Source organism: Rousettus aegyptiacus, unplaced genomic scaffold, assembly GCF_014176215.1.
Source record: "Rousettus aegyptiacus isolate mRouAeg1 unplaced genomic scaffold, mRouAeg1.p scaffold_m13_p_1, whole genome shotgun sequence".
Classification (NCBI taxonomy): Eukaryota; Metazoa; Chordata; class Mammalia; order Chiroptera; family Pteropodidae; genus Rousettus; species Rousettus aegyptiacus.
The window spans coordinates 74,934,402-74,952,537 of NW_023416284.1; the positions used below are offsets into that span (position 1 = coordinate 74,934,402).

The window sequence follows — 18,136 nt, forward strand, 5'->3', positions numbered from 1 at the left end:
CATCTGATTCTACTTACATGACATTTGGGAATTAAACAAAACTATGGGGACAGAAAATAATATATCAGTGTTAGCCCAAGCAGGAAGGAATGAATACACAAAGGAGCATGACGGGATTTTGAGAAGTGATGGAATTGTCCTACATATTGATCATGGTGATGGTTACATAATTGTGTCAGTCAAAACCCATAGCACTCTACACTCAAAGAGTTAATTTTACTATATGTAAACTATAAAATACTTTAAAAATAAAAACAATGGGTATAGAGTTACCCTTCTTTAAGATAAAGCGTTCTGGAGTTTGGTTGCCTAACAATGTGAAATGTACTTTACTGAATTGTATCTCTAAAAATGGTGAGGATGTAAATTTTATGTGTATCTTACTACAATTAAAAAAAAAAAATGAACCAAGTATAATTAAATGTGATTTGCCAGTGATTCAGCATTTGTAAGTAGACAGCTCACTGGCTTCAGAAGTGAGTATTGGTATCAGAAGGGCAGAGAATATTCAGAGTTTAAAAATAAATGTCTGGAAGATGATGCTCACAAACCTGTTAGTGCCAAATCGGATTACTGAATTCCATAAATTATCCCGATGTTCAGATTTTACATTAAAAAAATAAATGAAGACATTCTGATAGCAAAGATCTCCAGAATATAATGTCGAGGGGGAAGTCAGGTGCAAATAGCGTTGTGTCAGAGAAATAGAAGAGGATATGAGTATATACCATAGTACTTAATTGCACTTATATTTTTTAAAAAATGGAAAGATTTCCATGAAATTAGTAACAATAATTTGAGGTGGAGTGGGAAATAGGATGTATGGAGATGAGTGGAAGCAAGAATTTTCAATATATATGTTTATATAGTTCGCACTGTCAATGCTCTGTAGTAAAATACCAGGCACACATCTCTAGTTGAGCAAATTGCAAGGAGAGAGAAGCAGACCTTGAAGAACTGAATGGTGTCTCAGGAAAGGTGTTAGAAAAGATTATAGGATTTGGGCTTGTGTTAGTTAAGGTCGGAGATGGTTCAAGGAAGTGAGGCATTACCGTACTCTGGATTGGATGCTGTCAGGCAACAGGACACATTGACTGGACATTTTAGTGAATCTTATCTAAAAGGTGGAAGGAGTGAGGTGAAGCTCTATAGAGCTGTCGTTAGTCAAGAAACAGCAGACTCTGGTATAAGCCAGGATGTTTTGTCATTTTTGTGGTTTAGACATGTTCTTGTTATTGTCTGGGTTCAGACCTATTAGAGCATTGTCTTATTTTTGTCCCAATTGACCACAGTCACAGGTGGCCTTGTCTAATGTTGGTGTTCTGTGAAATTGTATACATTTGACAAAACGTCAAGGCCTATCAGACAGTGCTAGGCCAAAAAGTTGAAGCAAATCAAATGTTCATCACCTTAAAAACCGATAAATGAATTGTGGTCCATCCATACAATAAAATACAGTTCAGCAAAAAAGAAAAAGAGAAAAAAAATGCTTATACAGGTAACGACATGGATGAATTTTTAAAGCATTAGGCAATAGTAACTTGCAATGGGAAAACCTGGCAGACACTACCTTAAGCAAGTGATTGAATTTAACATCCTCAGTAATAAGACATACTGACTTCATCTACTTCCTGATAGGATGCAATGAGGGCAAAACATCACTTGTGAGCTATTTCCCCCAAAATGCACTAGTACAACTTAATTGTAAAAACAAACAAACAAACCAAACAGACAAATCCCATTCGTCTACAGCAAAATTGGCCAGTATTCTTCAAAAAAGTTATTAAGGTTATGAAAGATAAAGACTGGGGACTTGTCTCAGTAAACAGGACAACTAAATGCAATGTGAGATGCTGGATTGGATTCAAGGTATTAAAAAGATCATTAATGGGAGAAATGGCAAAATTTGAATGAAATTTGCAAATTAGTAAATAGTACTGTACCAATGTAAATGTCCTGGTTTAGATCCCTGTAGTCTAATTTCATAAGATGTTAACCTTAGGGGAAATAGGGTAAATAGTACATGGGAACTCTGTGTACTATTTTTGCAACATTTCTGTAAACCTAAAATTATTTCAAAATAAAACTGCTCTCGAAAAAAGAAAGATAACCATTATGCTAAGTAAAAGAAACCAAACCCAAAGACTAATACTATTTAAGACCATTTATATGATATTCTGAAAGGGCAAACTAAAGGTACAGAAATCACAGCTGTGGTTTCCAGGGACTAGGGAAAAGGAAGAAGCAAGGAAGGCCAGGGGACATTTTTAAAGTAATGAAAAATTCTGTCTCTATTTCGTGGTGGTTTTTCGAAACTCACAGAACTTTACAATAAAAAAAAAAAGTTGAATTTTATAGTATGTAAATTATATTTGAATAAATCCCACTTAAAAACAAGAAAAAAGTATGTCAACAATTTTTCATTGTAACCTGTTTCAGCTGACACACATACATACACACACACACCACCACCACCACCACCACCCCAAGAAGCTCAGAATAGTCAAAAAGAGAAAAATGATGTAGTGTGGGTTTCCTGCCTGGAGTCATTCCTTCAGAGAATGCAGATCAGAGCCAAAGGGCCCTTGGCTGACTGGCTGCCAGGGGGAGAAGGTGGGCAGATTCAGACGCCACGACAGCTCAGGAGGGCCACTCTGGAAAGCAGCTTGCAGACTGCGACAGTGGGTATGCCTGACCATCATGAAAATCTCCCCAGTGCTCTATTTAAAGGAAATGTAAGAGGAAATGTCTTGGCATGATTTTCAACCAGGATGAGCATAAGCTTTTGGCAAACTTCAATTTATTCAAAAAACTATTTATTTGGAATACCTCAGTACGGACAAGTGATGTGTTACTATAGTTTTCTTTATTTTTAAATTATGGAAATATTAAACATATACAAAAATAGAATAATATATGAACTTATGTTCCCATTGCTCAGCTTCAATAATTATCGGATCCTTCTAAAGCTTTAAGATATTGTCACAGATGATATTCTTAAATTTGCACATCCTTAAAACTGAAGATTAAAGTACCCAATACTGCCTAACTTTAATAAAACCTCCTTACATGTTGTATGGTTACTTATGCTATCATTTTGAATTTAATATGTATATACCTTTAGTAATTTCTCTCAAAGATGAAGATACGTGATTCCACTGTTGCTTTCTAATATTTTAATTCAGACCAATTTGATCCAGAAAATTCTTCTGTCGATTTTAAATGTTAGCAAACATTCCTGTTTATTGTCAAAAAATTCTGGATAACTCCTGTCTCAGATGTGAAGATAGAATTTTAAGTCATTAAGAATTTAAAAGAATTTAAGGATTTAAAATTCAATCAACAGAAGTATGGACAAAAGAAGGGTTCTAGGAAAGCAACCTCACAGGGAGATCTGACAATAAATTCCTCACTGGGCAGGTTATGGTGGGTAGTCACGTCTTAGGCATATAACTTTTTACTAAAAAATTTATCTTTGCCTTAAGCAAGCACTGTCCATTGTGCATCTAGGTTAACACACCTTTGAAATAAGCATAACCACCCTCGAGAGAGCACGTAATCTTGTTCATGTAATCTTCTTTAAGTCTCCTTAATTTCGAATTCATAAAAGAAACCAGAAAACTCACTCTCTAGAGGATTTGAGATCTTGCTTCCTGGCGATGTGGTCAGCTTTGGCTCAAGTAAATTCTAATAAAAATTCTCTGTAGGTTTGGACATTCTTACATCGACAGAGGCATCAACATAAAGCAGTTGACTATGCAGATCTAAAGGATGGGTCTTCTGCTGGATAGCTGTGAAATGAAGGCAAATCTTCTATCTATTCTGAACATGAGTGTTGAATTTGTTGCTAATTATCAAGCGTTGTCAAAACTTTAAGATTAAGGGTTTTTTAATTGTAGGAGTAACAAGATTAAGACTTGTATTATTGGGTAAAATATTACTAATTTTTATTTAAGTTTTTCTATTTGTTTTCATTATTGAATAATAATTACTTTCACCATAAAAATGAACTCAAAATAATTAAATGGAAAAAAGTTTTATTTGCTCATTTCAACATTCTCAAAAAGTCACTAGTTCCTAGACTCAGGCTAGGCAATGCAATCGGAAGGTATTTTGGGGGAGGACAGCTTTAGTTCTCATCTTATGTGAATTATGTCTAATGACATACAGATGTAGTTTACAGATATGCATGTATACACACTCATGAATTATATCCAATTAAAACGTTCTTTCTAAACATGTATTTTTTATTTCAAATCTTTTATCATACCAATTAGTGGAATTTAAATTTTTCATGTCTACCTAATGAATCAGTAAGAAAATTTTGGTCCCATGAGTTACAAAACCTAGTCTATTGCTTGTTTTATTAGTCAATATTTCATGTTTTTTAAAATGAATATGGGAATTGTTTTGCTAGATTTTTCATTAATTTTTAAGATTTTCTGCAAGTCTCTAGTAAATAAGAAAAACAGTAGATTGAAAACAAAACGTTCACATTTTTGGCCGGTGCCACCTGAAATTTATTTCCAAGATTGGAAAAGCTCAGAATGTAAGCTTATTTTAAAGATGGTACCACAAAGTATTTATTGGAAGCAATGTCTATGCCAACATTTACCTGCTTTCCTGGGGGATAGGGGAGGGTCGGGGTGGGCAGTGGTACCCCTTTCCACAAGCTGTTCAAGTGCAAAAGCAAGAATATGGAAGGGCTGCAGGGAGAGAAGTCCCCACAGTGCCAGAGTTGGAGAAAAGAGTCCAGAAGCCTTCAAGGGTGAAAATTGCCCTGGGTGAAGCCACCAATTATTCTGCCTTGATTTTATCTTTAGGGTGGGAAGACATGCCTCAGGGGAGAAAAGGAATTCATCAACTAGTCATCTAAAGCTTTCAAAGATACTGAACAGGTTCTTAAACATTGACACTACTCTAGGTGAAGGCAGTCCCATTGAACCAGGCTTTCTTGTGAAACATGAAACTCACCTACCAATTTAGAAAATAAAAGAAAAATGACTGTACCCTGGGGAAAAGGGGCAACCTACCAATTCTGAAAAACACAATAAATGAAAGATTGTATCAGGAATTGGAGAGAAAAATATTCACACAAAAAAAAACATTAAAATACATATGTTGCAAAGAAACTGCAACAACTTACACCAGCGTTCAGTAAGTATTTTTTGAACACCTACAAGCTAAATTAATGCAATGCACCAATTCCTAGTTATCAATACTTGCAGACTCATTCCCCTGCCTCTTCTACCACCTGCTCTTGTCAATCACTCGCAATATCCACCTTGCTAAACATGGACCATGTCCAGTTTCTGGCCCATTTGATTATCTCTCTGGGAAACTTGCTTCTCCTGGCTTCTAGTCGCCACCCTCTCCCGGTTTTCCTCCTAGCTCTCTCTGATGTCCCATCCTCCCAAGGCTTCATCCAGACTGAACACGCCCTCCTACACAGGGCTCCCACTTCACACAGCCAAGTCTGAGCTCGGGAACTTTCCCCATACCTTCAACCCACAAAGCCTTAGGGTACCACCCACTTTAGCCCTGGTTTCTCCCTTTGTCTCACACCTCACACCCAACAGCCAGGCTAGTCAGCAGTCCTGGTGGCTACACCTCTAAACAACGTCCTGAATCCGACCCCTGCTCCCACGCCTACGGCCACCACCCAGGCCCAGGCCACCATCAGCTGTCACCTGGACTGCTCCAATGGGCAGAGTGACTCTACTTAACAGGGATACTCAGCTCAGAGCCCTCCGGGGGCTTCCCCTTCACGGCGGCCCACCTGCTCCGGCCGCGTTACTTTCCGACCTCGTTTCCTGCCCCCTCCCTCGTGTCTCGGGCTGCAACTGACCCCGCGCAGGCCTCCGAAGATACAGGGTCTCGGGCCTCCCCACGCGCGGCAGTCCGGACGCGGGAGCCTCTGGGTCCCTTCTCCCTGCCCTTCTCCCTCTTCTCCCTCCTCGCCCCGCCACCGTCCGCGGCCCGAGGCGCGGGGAGGCGCCTGGGCCGCGCATGCGCGCCGCGCAGGGCCCCGCCCCTAACCCCGCCCCAGGTCAGCGCCCGGCCGTGCTCGCTGCCTCCCGGGCGTGCGTGCCCTGCCGGGGCACCGACCGCGAGGGAGGAGGGCCGCTGAGAACCTGGCCGGGGCAGACGCACCTGCTGAAGGCGGAAACGGCGGCAACGGTGGCCCAGGCGCGGGGTCGGGACGGGGAAGCGATGAGACGGGGCGGAGCGGAGCGGCCCACCTGCCGGGGCTGCAGCGGCCCCTGCCGGACACCCAGATCTGGCCCCGAGCTGTTCCCAAGTCTTGTTCATCATTAACTTTTGTTTCTTTGCGTATCTTTCTTTGAGGGTCGAGAGAGGGGCGGAGTCTTCCCTGGTCTTTTTGAGCTTCTCAGCTGTATCGTGAATTACCACCGACTTTCTTCCTTGATTCTACAGCTGGGTCACGCAACTTCAGGACGGCATTTCAAATGTTGGGGCTTTCCCTGAAACATCAATTTTCCAATGATAATTTATTGGATTCCCAGACTAGCCCCACAAACCTGAGTGCCGGTGCTGAGATCCTTACCCCCTGTATCTAAAGGAAACTGGTTGAGAGCCTCTAGGATTCACTGTGTGATTTCCCTTAAAAATTACCCTTCATCTTCGGGTTTACCACCAGAACTACTTTTCCTAGAATGTAATTACTTACGGGCATGCCAGCGGACCCAGAAGGAGACTGGTCTGAGAACTTGGTTACAAAAAATGTTACATTAACATTTTTTTTTCCCAGCTCAGACCTCAACTACTTCCCACAGTTTGGCTGGAAATCCAGCCCACTTTGGAGCTCTTCTTGCTCCTGTAGGCTGTACCAGAAAATTGGAAGAGGGCTTCACGTCTGGCTACTGTTCTCCAAAGTACACAGCACGCACCTTGTACCAGATACTTCTATGAGCTTCACATGTATTAATCAATTTACGTCTTCGCGACCACTTGATAAAATAGATTCTGTTAACCTCACTTTAAAGATAGGAAAACTGAGGCCCAGAGAGGTAAAGTAACTACTCCAAGTAATGTAGGAAGGAAGCAAGAGAATTAAAATGTTAATCAAGCCACAGTGAGAGACTGCAATATGCTTGTTGATCAGCCCTGCAGCCAGGCCATGAGCACACCTTCAGAACGAAGGAAAATTTTTGCTGGCTTACTAACAACTCATTCTCTACACCTGTCAAGGGGAAACAGAAACGAAGAGTCATTCCCTATGGCTACAATCATGGGGAACCTGTAGATTAAAGGCTAAGAACTGCCAATAAGCCTTTCACTCTACATAGTCTTACCTTTTCATGCTACATGCTATTCCCCTTCTTCACTGTATTTCTATATCAAAGGAAATGGGTTAAAGTCTTTTAAACAATAACATAAGAACTAAAGAATGATGTACAAACTGAATTCTCTGAACACTCAGGGTCCCTCTCAGTGCCTTTACTCTCTCTCTCTCTCTCTCTCTTTCTCTCTCTCTCTCCCTTTCTCCCTCTCTCCCTCTCTCCTCTGTCTATTAAAACTGTACCTCTCTGCCTCCGAGAGGAGACCACACTCTGTGGAGTGTTACCCCTTTTCTAATAAACTTTCCTGTTGACTCTGACTTTGGCGTTTGTGTTGAATTCTTTCTGTCCTCCAAAGGACCTTTTTCTCTCCATGCAGGGCTTGGTCTCTGCCTCCCCACACTCGGGGAAATTTGCCTAGTCCTGCATCACAGGCAGAAACACTATTGAATAGTATAGCTGGAATTTGAGCCCATGGTGCCTCCACATACACTGCAGCTCATTAAAATGTTGTTTCATTGCTTTTTGTGCTTACGATATTCACAGTCAAGTGTTAATCCTTTCTTTAATTCAGACATGGGGGGTGGGCAGAGAGAGTGGGGGAGGCCCAGTGCTCCTCACTGCAACCCTGCATGATCTGAAGGCTCAATATGTAGCCTTCTGCTACCACCCACAAGTTGAGCCACCTGTAAGGTATTGCGTTCCATGAACGTCCAGGAGTCCACCACCCACAGCTACCTACTACACTATTCTTCAGACCCATCCCTTCTTCCGGGCTTGGAAGAGCTAAGTCTTCCTCACCAGCCTCAGGCTATTTTCTCTTCTTGAAGCATCAGTCACCATCCTTTCTACCTTTCAATCAACTCCAGCTTAATTTTTGATGTTCTTGTCCTTCCAAAACAAAGAATGTTCCCTCTTCCTGAAATGTACTTTTCCCATTCCCTCCACTCAATTGTCACTTCCTCAAGGAAGTTTTCTCTAATCCCAGTTCCCCCTTCTCCTTGCCATTAAGTGAAGGTCTTTTGTGCCTGATACAGGCTCTTTCAACACCATAGCAGGTATCCCAGTCAAGATTTCAAATGTATTTCTGTTTATTTGATTAAATTTTCTCTCCTCCACCAGGCTACCTATCATATCTTAATACACATTGCTTGTGTAATCTTTCCTAAGTGTTTTATAGTTGAAATTAAGTTATTAAAGTAAACCAAAGGGCTTGCTCATTTCAAACAAGTCCTCTTTACATGAAGAATCCAACAAAACAAATGCCATGACAATAGGAAGTCACAACTAATTAACATGAGAATAAAAATGAAATCTCCAGTATTAAACCACTGAAATGAGGCATATTTGGCCACCCCATAATCTAATCCATCCATCCATCCATTTATCAGTTATGAGCCAAATACTAGCTAGGCATTCAATTAGAGCTATGGATAAAAACTAACAATTTCAGCAAGATTGTGCACAGATGAAATAATAAAGTTCTTCCGTCAAATATATTCTGTTTTATCTTTTGTCCTGTATATAAAACTTTAAATGCTAAAATTTAACCTTTGCTTTTATTTTTTGGGGACTCCGATAAACAGGTGTATGGGGTATTTAATGTAAAAGTTAACATTCTCCCTAGAAGCACAAAGTATTTTTTAATAACCCTCCATCAGAACCTTCAAGTTTAATGTGATTTGATGAGATGCCAAGGCAATCACCCCTAATCATCACACTCCACTAGACTAGTAAGGACAAAAATTATCCTCAGGAAACAAACAGAAAAGGTGCTTGTGGTTTTAGTTTAATCCAACAAGCATTTGTCCATTTTTTATTACATATTTGGTATATATTTATTTTATAAACATATTTGATCACTTGCTCCACCCAGTTTGTGATAATCACTGGAGTGTGTACATAACTGTATTGCAGGTAATTCTACAGGGCTTAAGAATCCAGTCTCCATCACTTCTGTTTTAGCATTTTGAGCCTCAGATATTTGACTTTTAAGATGAGGCTAATAGTGTCCATTCTTACTGGATCAAGTGAATAAGTGAATAAGTGAAATGAGGTATGTGGTATATTCAACACAGTGCTCAGAAGACAGTAAAACACAATAAGCAGTTGTCATTAATTTACTACTTTCCAGAACTAGTTTATGGAAACACCTTATAGATTTCATTTTGAAAGAATATCCGAGTTATTATTTCCAACTATCGACCCCCTTATCTTTGAACTATTATTTCATTAACCTCCTTGAAAAAGAGGCAGTACGTCAATCCTCTTAGTAAGGTAACAAACAAATATTAATCAGATTCTGAATTTTGCTGCAATGTCTGGATGCCTGTTAGAAATGCAGAATCTCAAGCCCCACCCTGGAACTCTCTGTCAGAATCTGCATTTTAAGAAGATCTCTAGGTGATTCCTATGACTTTTAAAGTTTGAGAGGTACTGCCATTGTTTACCTACCAGTGGGTGAAAAGTTATTATAAACAGCTGCTGCAACCTGGGAGGGTAGAAGACGGTGTTATATGAGAAAGTCATTGCATCTTTGTTCTTGCCCAATGGAAAATTGATCTGTTTTCAGCTGGAATCAGAAACTAGATATTACATTTCTCATCAAAAAGAGCAAATAAAACACCCATTCTTTATTTCAGTGCATGCAAAGGGCAAAGAATGTTGATCTACAGAGCAAAGGGTGTTAAAGTCAGGGGATAAGCTGAGTACTGAGCAAACTGAGGCACTTTTTCCTTGGTGTTAAATAATTACTGGCTGATGTTTATAAACTTTCCTTGGAAATATAATTGATAAAATCTTCAATTAATCTCCAATTAATAAGAGATCTGAATTTTTTCAAATGTCTAAACATTTGGATTTCTTCCAGCAATATGACATTATTAGTATTTTCAAAGGCGTTCTAACATATACATGGTGACATCTCATTGTAGTGTTAATTTACACTTCTGTAGTGAATACCTACCTTGAGCATATTTTTATGTGCTTATTTGCAATCTAAATCTGTTTAGTGATGTGTCTGTTTAAATATTTCACCTACTTTTAAAAATTGGGTTATTTGTTTTCTTGTTATTGATTTGTAAGAGTTCTTATCAGATATGTGTTTTGAAAATATGTCTGTGGCTCATCTTTTCATTTTCTTATGTGACATTAGTTACATTTTAAATTTGCACTAGCCACATGCGGCTACTGGGTTCTGTATTGAACAGCGATATAAAATTTAAAAAGCAGGATAATAAAACATTTCCATGGTTACAGAAAGTTCTATTGCAAAATGTTGCTGCAGAAGTTTAATAGGTTTAAGTTTTCCATTTAGATCTGTGATCCATTTGATCAGCAATCTCACTCTTGAGTATTTCAATTAAAATGAAAACATTCAGAGAAACACCTCAAAGCTAATGTTTATAGCAGCTGTATTTTTAATTGCCAAAACCTGGAAATAACTCAAATGTCCATCGATTGTGAAAGCATAAACACATTGTGAAACAGCCTTACAATGAGATACTACTCAGCAATAACAAGAGACAAATGAATAACATATGTAACGATATGGATGAATATCAAAAGCATTATGTTAAGTGAAAAAAGCCAAACTCAAAGGCTACATACTGTATGATTCTATTTATATCCCATTATGGAAAACATATCAAAGTCAGATCAGTTGCCAGGGAATATGGGTAGAGCAAGGACTTGATTACAAAAGGCATGAGAAAATTGGAGGGAGAGAGAGAAATATTCTAAAGTTTCATTGTAGAGGGGATTATATGACTATATAAATTTTTCACAACTCATAAAACTATACATCTAAAATGGATGAATTTTACTGTATATAAATTATATCTCAATAAATTGACTTTAAAAAATAAGAGCTCTGAGTACTTCTTTATTTAATGTATTTATTTTAATTAGTTTCAAGTATACAGTACATTGATTAGACATCTATATAGTTCATAAATGGCCCCCCCAATTGCTCCGTCCCTCTCCTGACCCTCCACATAGTCAATATATTAATGCTAACAGCATTCTCTATGCCGTGCTCCCCATCCCCATGACCATCCATCAGCTAATTTGTACTTCTTTAATCCTTCACCCCATTCTCCCAGCCCCCTAACCCCTCTCCCTTCTGTCCATCACAAAATTGTCCACTATATTTGTGAGTCCATTTTTAATTTGTTTGTTCTTTTAATTTCTTAGATTCCACATATAAATTAAATCATACAGTATTTATCTTTCTCTGTCTGACTTAAATACCTTCTAGGTCCATCAGAGCAAAAGCTTTTTCCATCTCCTTCCTTTAAATCTATGTATGTCTTTTAAACTGATGTGGGTCTCTGGTAGGCAACATGTAGGGGTTTTGTTTTCCTATTCATTCACCCACTCTATCTTTTAGTTGGAACACTTAATTCTTTTTCATTCGAGGTACTTACTGATTGGAATGCGGTTGTTACTATTCTTTATTCCTGTTTTTGATACACGTTTTTTTCTTCTTAAAGAAGTCCTTTCAACATTTACTGTAATGCTGGCTTGGTGGTGATAAATTCCTTTAGCTTATTTTTGTCTAGGAAATTCTTTATTTGTCCTTCAACTCTAAATGATAACAAAGTATTCTTGGTTGTAGATCCCAGGTCTTCATCACATCAAATATTTTGTGCCAAGCCCTTCTATTCTGCATAGTTTCTTTTGAGAAATCAACTGCCAGTCTTATGGATGTTCCCTTGTAGGTAACTATCTGCTTTTCTCTTGCTGCCTTTAATATTCTTTCTTTGTATTTAACCTTTGGCATTTTAATTATGATGTGCCTTGGTGTGGGTCTCTTTGGATCCCTATTTTTTGGGATTCTCTGAGCTTCCTGGAGTTTTATGTCCATTTCCTGCACCAGGTTAGGGAAGTTTTTCATTATTATTTCCTCAAACAGCTGTTCAACATCTTGTTTTCCTTCAGGTATGCTGATATTTTGACCTTTAATAGCGTTCCATATACTCCTTAAATTATTTTTATAGTCTTGGCATCTTTTTTCTTGCCATTCTGTTTGAGTGTCCTTGGCTTTTCCATCCTCTAAATAGGTCATTTGATCCTCTTCTTTATTCACTCTGTTTATTCCTTTGTTTATTCCATTTAATAAACTTATCATCTCAGATAATGTGTTCTTCATTTCGGACTGGTTCCATTTTATAATGTCCATTTCCGTTTTTATGATTTTTATATCTTTGTTGAACTTCTCACTGAATTTATTTAGACTTCCTCAAAATTCATTGAGCATCTTTATAACCAGTGATTTGAACTCTGCATCTGTTAGATTACTTGACTCTATTATTTCTGGATCTCTGTTCTGTTCTCTCATATGGTTTCCGCTTCTTTGACTTCCCATTTTGGCTGCCTTTCCATGTCTTTTTCTATGTACTAAGCGAAGCTCCTAAGTATCCCAGTCTTATTAGTGTGAATTTGTGAAGTAGGCGTCTGTCCAGTGGCACAGTCCTGAAAGAGTTCAGCTGCAGGACACACTTAACTCAAGCCTCTACCCCTCCAGGGCCACTTGTTAAGGTTCAGCAATCAATCCACAGATGCTGTGCTTATAGTTGCCTCAAAAGGCCACACCAGAAACCAAGGTCAGTTGCTTCCAGTGTGAGTCTAGGTGCTGCTCAGCAAGGAGCACCTGACTTGCTGAGGATATACCTGAATGTGGCTTGGACGGGGCTGTGAGTTGGGATAGGCGGGGTTTCAGGGAATTCTCTGGGTAGAGTGACCTCTGTTATCCAGTTTGATGACATCTCTGCTATGGTGGCACTGTGTCCATGCACTGGGAGGGGGAAGGGCTCAACAGGGTACAATGGATGCCACTGGCACTTCTGTACAGAGCTAGTCTCCTCTCGGCCTTCACTCCAACAATGTCTCTCTGTAAGTCCCTGGAGCCCCTTGCGCACAGCCAAATCAGCACTGCTGCTCAGAGTGAGCAGGTCCAACACCTCAAAAATCTGCCCACAGATGTGAACCCTTTAAGAAGTGTCTGCCACTGCCAAAGCCGCAGCCTTTGTCTCACTCAGCTGCTGGAGACCAGGCAGCCTCGTATCTTCTCCCTGTCCTACCTTCTGCCATTGCAAGGTGATTTCTTGGATTTCTCCCTAATTGTATAGCTTGTTCATCTAGATCCAAGGGTATTTTTCCTTGCTGCTGCTCCTATTTCCATCACAACTCTGATTTGGTTGCCAGAGGAATGAACTTCTAGAGCCTCTATTATCTATGCCATTTCCCCCCACCCCCTCTGAGTACATTATAAACAAAAATGAAGGCACAGGTTCATTGTTATCTATTCCCATGTAACAAATTATGACAAAATTTAGCAGCTTGAAACAACAAATATTTATTATTCTCACATTTTCTGTAGGTCAGGAATCTGGAAACAGCTTAGCATTGTCGTTCTATCTCAGGATCTCTCATGAAGTTGCAGCTAAAGGAACTACTGTCATGTGAAGGCTCAGTTGGGGGTGGTGGATCTTTATGTTAAGCTGCTCCTGTTTTCTTGACCTACGGAAACTGCAAGATAATAAATGTTATTGTAAGCCAGTAAGTTTTGGGTTAATTTGTAAAAAACAGAAATAGACAAGTAATACACATATCAATGGCAGAGAGAAAATGGGAAGTGCCCAAAGCAGCAGAAATAACTTCTTAAAGAAGTCCCTTAAAGAAGTGCCTGTAGGGACTTCGTAACAGAGACAGCCTCTCACCTCTGAGCTCAGTTGGAAATCTCCAGGGAAAGGACAAGATGTTCAACTAGACAAGATTAAAGAGAGGTTCCCTTAATGTTTTTTTTTTTGTTGTTTGTTTTTTTTTTTTTTTTGGAAACAGAGGAGAATTAAGCACAAAATAAGAAGAAAGTCATGGATACTCTTGAGACTTACCATATGCTCAGGCTTTACCCAGACCCATGTTCTTTTGAACTTGCTCATCCACCCCATGATGGATGTGGATAGTAGAAGTTGCCACCAAGAAAGTCTTAACTGGTGAACTTCCAGGAGAATGGCAGCTCAAAAAATGAAAGTGCATTAATTACAGAGCCTTTCAGAGTGAATTCATCCTACGGGAAGAAAAAGTCAGGCATGCTGAGCAGGACTTGGGAATAAGCCTAAGGTTTGAGGGAGAACAGCAGTTCCAGGTAAAGCACAGTGATTGTTACAGGAGCCTGGCCCCGGCCAGTCCCCTCAACAACATAGGAGCTCTAAAGAGGAAAGAGCTTATGTAAAATTAAAGTATTCACCTTATTAAACTCTGTGATACCTGGGGCTAAGGATCTCTCCTGGGGGCTTCTAAGAATATAACAAGAAGAACAGTATTCACAAGTCATTACCCATTACACAGAAGAAATAACATGTGAACAATGGCCTAAGCAGACTGTTGAGTGGTGGGTAGGGCTGAGTCATCTTACTGAAATGGGCAGTGGCACAAGGGGCTTGGAAATGTCCACAAGTATATGAAGGAAGACAAATACCAACACTTGGAAATAAACAACACAGCCCTGGAATAAACAGCCCTGGAAAACTATAGTTACAAAGGTGTGGGCAATTTGACAAACAAAATAAGTGTCTAAGTGGTAAAGTGACATTTGTACCCTCAGCTGCTGAGGTCTGGGGACATTCCAGTTATAGAAGAATAGCAGTCTGGTTCTTAATTACAAGCAAAAGAAACTAATTTGGGCTAGTTTAATGAGAAAAAATTAATTTATTTAAAAAATTAGGTAAATAACTTTATAGTAATTTGTTAATGGATAACAAGATAAAAAGATATAAATTGTGACATCAAAATTATAAAGCATGAAGAGGGGTAGAATAAAAATGTAGAGTTTTAGTACATTCAAACAAGTTGTTATTAACTTAAAGTACACTATTATAAATATAAGTTGTTTTAGGTAAGCCTCATGGTAACCACAAAGCAAGAACCACCTATAGTAGATACACAAAAAATGAAGAGAAAGGAATTTAAGCATACAACTACAGAAAATCATCAAGTCACAAAAAAAGAAAGCAAGAGAAAAGGAATAAAAGAACTAAAAGAGAAAACATTTAACAAAGTCCATACTAATCAATAATTACTTTAAAAGTAACTGAACTAAATTCTCCAGTTAAAAGACAGAGTAACTGAATGGATAAAAATACAAGACCCAACTATTTTCTACTTATAAGTGACTCACTTCACCTTTAAGGACACACACAAACTGAAAGCGAAGGGATGAAAAGATATTCCATATGAATGCAAACTGAAAGAAAGCTGGATTAGCTTTACTTAGACAAAGGAGGGCATTATATAATGGTAAATGGGTCAATCCAACAAAAGGATATAACATTTATAAAGATTAATGCACCCAAAATAGGAGTGCCTAACTACATTGAGAGAAATATTAACAGACCTAAAGGGAGAAATAGATAGTGCTACAATAACATTAGGGAACTTTAATACCTTACTTTCATCAATGTATCGGTCATTTAGACAGAAAATCAGTAAGGTAGCATTAGACTTACACAACATGTTAGATCAGATGAACTTAATAGATATATGTGGAACACTCCATTCAAAGGAAGCAGAATACACATTCGGCTCAAGGGCACATGGAAAATACCCCATAATAGATCTTATGATAGGCCACAAAACAACTCAACAAATTTAAGAAGGCTGAAATTATGTTGAACATCTTTTCTGACCACAATGGTATGAAATTGTAAATCAGTTATAAGAAGAAAACTGGAAAATTCACCAACATGGTGATCAAACAACATGCTGCTAACAACCAATGGGTCAAAGAAGAGATAAAAATAGAAATCAAAAACTATCTTGAGACAAATGAAAATGGAAACACAACATACCAAAATTTATAGGATGCAGCAAAGGTAGTTCTAAGAGAGAAGTTCATAGTGATGAATGCCTACATTAAGAACAAGAAAGATCTCAACAAACAACCTAACTTTACACCTAAAGGAACTAGAAGAACAACAAACTAAACTCAAACACAGCAGAAAGAAGGAAATGCCAAATATCAGAGTAGAAATAAGTGAAATAGAGACTAAAAAGATGATAGAAAAGATAAATAAAACTAAGAGTTGGGTTTTTTAAAAAAGATATACAAATATATATAAGCCTTTAGCTATACTTACCAAAAAAGAGAGAGGACTAGAATAAATAAAATCAGAAATGAAAGAGGAGATGTCATCACTCATACTACAGAAATACAAAGTATCATAAGAGACTATTATGAACAATTATACACCAAAAAATTGAACGACCTAGAAGAAATGGATACATTCCTAGAAACATACAACCTACCAACCTACTGTATCATGAAGAAGTAGAAAATCTGAAAACATCAATTACTAGCAGAGAGATTGAATTGGTCATTAAAAACCTACCAACAAACAAAAGTCCAGGACCAGATGGAGTCACTGGTGCTTCTTGCCAAACATTTAAAGAATTAACACCAATCCTTCTCAAACTCTGCCAAAAAATAGAAGAGGAGGGAATGTTTTTAAACTTATTTTATGAGGCTAGCATTACCTGATACAAAATAAGATGAGAGCACTACAGGAAAAGACAATTATAGACAAATATGTCTGATGAACATAGATGCAAAACTCCTCAAAAGATATTAGCAAACCTAATCGAATAACACATTAAAAGGATCATTCACCATAATCAAGTGGGATTTATTCCAAGGATGGGTCAACAGCTACAAATAAATTAACTTTTAATGTGACATACCAAATTAACAAAATGAAGGATAAAAATTAAACATCTTCTTGATAAATGCAGAGAAAGCATTTGACAAAATTCAACATCCATTTATCATAAAACTCTCAATAAAGTGAGTATAGAGAAAATGTACCTCAACATAATAAAGTCCACAGCTAACATGGTATTCAACAGTGAAAAGCTGAAAGATTTTTCTCTCAGATCAGGAACAAGGAAGCATGCCTTCTCTGACTACTTTTATTCAATGTAGTATAGAAAGTCTTAGCCAGAACAGTTAAGCAAGAAAAGGAAATAAAAGGAATCCAGGTCAAAATGGAAGAAGTAAAATTGCCTCAGTTTAAAGATGACATGAGATTATATATGGAAAACCTCAAAGGCTCCATTAAAAAATTGTCAGAACTAATAAATGAATTTAGTAAAGTTTCAGGATACAAACTCAATACATGAAACTCAGTTGTTTGTATACACTAATAACAAACTATCAGAAAAAGAAATTAAGAAAACAATCCCATTTACAATTGCATTAAAAAGAATAAAATACCTAGAAATTATTTAAACCAGGAGATGAAAGGCCTGTACACTGATAAAAGAAATTGAGAAAAACACAAATAAATGGAAAGATATTCAATGCTCATAGACTTGAAGAATTAATATTGTTAAAATTCCCATACTACCTAAAGCAATCTACGGAAAAAAATGCAACCCCTATCAAAATTCCAACGGCATTTTTCAAAGAAATAGAACAAACAATCCTAAAGTTTGTATGGAACCACAAAAGATCCTGAATAGCCAAAGCAATATTGAGAAAGAACAAAGCTGAAGGCACCACATTTCCTGATTTTGACCTATATTACAAAGCTATAGTAATGAAACCAGTATGGCACTGGCATAAAAAGAGACACATACATCAATGGATCAGAATACAAAGCCCAGAAATAAACCCGTATATATGTGCTCAATTATACATGAAAAATGAGTGTAGACTATACAATGAGGGAAGGATAGTCTCTTTAAGAAATGATGTTGGGAAGCTAGACAGCTACATGTAAAAGAGTGAAATCAGACCTTTACTTTACATCTGATACTACAGTCAGACCCAGGGA

The 18,136-nt window shown here is 38.0% G+C and overlaps 1 protein-coding gene across 4 annotated transcripts in view; it reads right to left on the reverse strand.

Moving 5' to 3' along the window:
• The window catches only part of SIRT5 (sirtuin 5), a 29,656-nt gene extending 23,411 nt beyond the window's left edge, over positions 1 to 6,245 (reverse strand). Inside the window, exon 1 of one of the 4 annotated variants that reach the window (XM_036237020.1) lies at positions 6,154 to 6,245. The gene's annotated coding sequence lies outside the window, so the exon portion shown is untranslated. Of the gene's footprint in view, positions 1 to 5,690; positions 5,710 to 5,779; positions 5,977 to 6,153 lie in introns of those variants that run through there. The other 3 variants (XM_016123264.2, XM_016123265.2, XM_036237021.1) reach the window with 3 other exon arrangements.
• Positions 6,246 to 18,136: the final 11,891 nt, after the last annotated feature.